Below are 3323 nucleotides of genomic sequence, written 5' to 3'. Positions count from 1 at the left end.
CCAAATGACCCTTTCATTGAACAAATCATTGATGCAACAACTGCTTTGGCCAACGTAATACAGTTGAACCCACTTCTAACTATATCGGTTTTAACAATATGTACAGTAGAACCTCATTGATATAATCCCATTATGCATGATTTCCCGGCGCCAACATTCCCGATCAAGAACGCAAAAATTACCCAATACAGTTACATTTATTTTTTAGCGGCTCATACATTCCTGGAATTCACAATCTTTTGGCACCAATGTTCAGTAGATCGCCAAGCTGCTAGATCCCATGTAAACAAGTAAAGGGGCAAGGCATGCGTGATTGAGAACAGTAGCCACCTGCTACAGCAGCTTTCCTCCAATGCTTGCCCACTAGTCTCACATGAAAACACTAGTGTGCACAAAATTTTTTATTCCGGAACTAGCAAATCTCCTCCCAAGTCGTCGCACACCGCATTTACAGCTATCGCTGGTAATCCTATTGCAATAGGTGTACAGCACTCTTTCAATAGGTGATAACCCAAAGGTAGTGGCTAAGTGACGGGGCCTGGTACTTTTAACATCAGCACTACAGTGACGGGTCCCTTCACTTTAACAACAACACTGTAGCGACAGGGCCGCCACTATAAGGACGTCGTTGGGGACGAGCCTTAGTTTCGTACAACTATGGGGGAGAGGACTTATGGAGTCGCCATCTGTTGGAAGCACCTTACTTGCGTTTTCTGAAGGATAACGCAACGCGCTCGGCATAGGTTTGGCTATCAGCGCTAAATAAAGATACTATACGGGAGCCCTCCTGGACATTTTTGCAAGTACTCTTTAAATGACGCAAGTATTTTACCTTAAAAATAATCATCTTGGACAAACAGAAAGCACAGAATAGTTTGCAGATGCTATCTCTTTACCTACTATGTGCAGTAAGCTGAGACACTGCATGCGGTCGCCGCAGTCAATTCCCCCGAACCGGTTTCTTGTGTGAAAGGTAGGCAATCGCTGAGAGAAAACTATGTGAAATATGTTCTTATAGCAAGCTGCCTGTGTAACCAAATGGAGCAAAGCAGAATGAAGCTTCAATGCAGCGATCACACGGGTTTGCAGTGACCGACTGTGTGTCTGCATGCATGTGTGCGCGCAATGTTTCGCTTTCGCTGCGAACGCGTTTTTGCACCGTACCGTGAGCTTTATGCCACAGTATATGAGCATTTGACAGTACGCAAGCAACCATTGTTACATGGACACTATCAGAGCTGTTAAAAAATAATTTCGTTATAGCTAGGCTTCGACGCCTACAGCGACTTGTGGTGTGCCGTCACAAGTGTTTTCTTTTTCTTTTCTTCTAAAGTCTTGGAAGCTTCAATGTAATTATTTCTCAAGTTGCATCACACTGTATGTTTATCGGTCTTCTAAGCGAGCAATTACCGGCTGCTGCTTTTCTTAATCCAGCTGAATGTTGCTTGTCAGCTGCTACACAAGTGTGAACATATGCCATGCCTTTTTTTAATGTTCTTTTTACCGTTTTCTTTCCATTCTAGTGAACTTTCTTTCTCTCTTTCTTTATTATTATTATCATAGGTGTTACAGTGCATACACAAAAGACTGTTGGACCCAATAGCCGCAGGCTAGAGGATGGGCCCGGATATGCGAAATATAATAGACATTCAGTACAAGCATAGGGGGATCAATACAGAGGATGAATGCAACACATGAGCACGTTAAAAACAGAAAAAAAATATTTTTATGGCATGCATAGAAGTTATCACCAGTTACATAAATTGTCAAACTGCAAACAGAACGCCAAGCAAGAATACAGGCTCAAAATCAGTGGTTTATAGCTAATAAACAGTGCTTTGCTGAAATTTTGTGTTTCTTATTTTGGAGGGTATGTTGTTCCATGTCTTAACTCCAACACATTCAAGTAGTTTTTTGCCATATACATTATGGTTGGTTATGGAGGCAGGTTGAAATTTCCAGCCGCAGTACTTCTGGTATGATGATGAAAAAAATGTGGATGCTGGGAAAGGATGATTACGTTTCACAACACTGTTTACGTAGCTAGCTGTTTTATGCTCACTCATAAGATCGAATGGCAATATGTTTAGTTCATTGAACACTGGCCTGCTGGGTGTATCGGTTCTCAAGTGCGTCATGATTCTTAACCCTTTCGCTGCCGGACCTTTCTAGCCTTGACGCACCCCCAGTGTCGGCTTGGTTTCAGGGAACGAGCATGACAAGGAATGAACATAGCAATTTATTTTTGATTATGATTGGTATACAAATAACATAGTCAATGCAATATGCACATTTCAGTGTTCTGCAGCTATTGTTAGTAAACATCATCATCATCATCATCAGCCTGACTATAGCATCTGTTCAACATCCTAATCTGACGATGCGGAACTCATCTCTTCCTCGCATGAGACGCTGTCCGAGTCCAAATCCGAGCTCGGCTCGTATTGTGAATCGGAAGAGCCACCGCTACAATGAGCAGACGAAAAGTCCCGCGCGCCTCAGCTATCCGAAAGTAACTGCGTGCAGGAAGGATGCGCTTTCAGTCGCCAGCACAACGGAGAGAAATGGGACGTTGTGTGATCAAGAATACAAAGGGAGATGGGAAAATGCTAAAACAAAGTTCGAAGAGCTTTACGTTTACTGCTGCAAGTCGGAAGCGAGGGTGCGGCGAGAGAGCGAAAGCAGCAATCGAGTCACTCTTTTCGGAGAGGCAACGGCGCGTGCACCTGAACTTGACGCGCCGTAGGAGACACACCAACAGAAGAAAAATAAAAACCTTCAAACCAGCGGAGATGGCAGAACAATCCTTGAACCCATAACCACATGCGCGCGACGCATGATCCAGCGAACGCGGAGCCACCGCGCTACTAAGCAAAGAGAAAGGGGGGAGTGGCAGTTGCACCGTACTCTTCAATACATGTACGAACACAGGTCGGGGCGAAAATACGAACTTGTAGAAAGAGTCAACAGATGGCGTGGCTAGTCCAGGAGCGCCTGCTTTGCGTGCAGGCGTGAAATTTTGAACGCACGATAGAGAATGTACCGGTACGTCAGTGACATTGTGGGGGGAAAGCGCGATGACATACCGGTACGTCCGTGACAGCGAAAGGGTTAATGTCTGCTTTTGTGTAACCAAATGGAGCGTAACAGAGTGAAGCTTTAATGCAGCCGGGCCCCGTCACTGTAGTCACTACCTAATCCAAAAGTGCTGCCGTTCTCTGCTGCAGAAGGTGCAAAGGGAACGTCATGTGTCTATTCGGTGGCATTAGAGGCATTTTATTCCATTGTTGCCCATCAGCTTGATTTCTTTTATATTTCCCGTC

The sequence above is a fragment of the Dermacentor variabilis genome, chromosome 10 (genome assembly GCF_050947875.1).
Source record: "Dermacentor variabilis isolate Ectoservices chromosome 10, ASM5094787v1, whole genome shotgun sequence".
Classification (NCBI taxonomy): domain Eukaryota; kingdom Metazoa; phylum Arthropoda; class Arachnida; order Ixodida; family Ixodidae; genus Dermacentor; species Dermacentor variabilis.
This window is presented reverse-complemented; position numbering follows the sequence as displayed.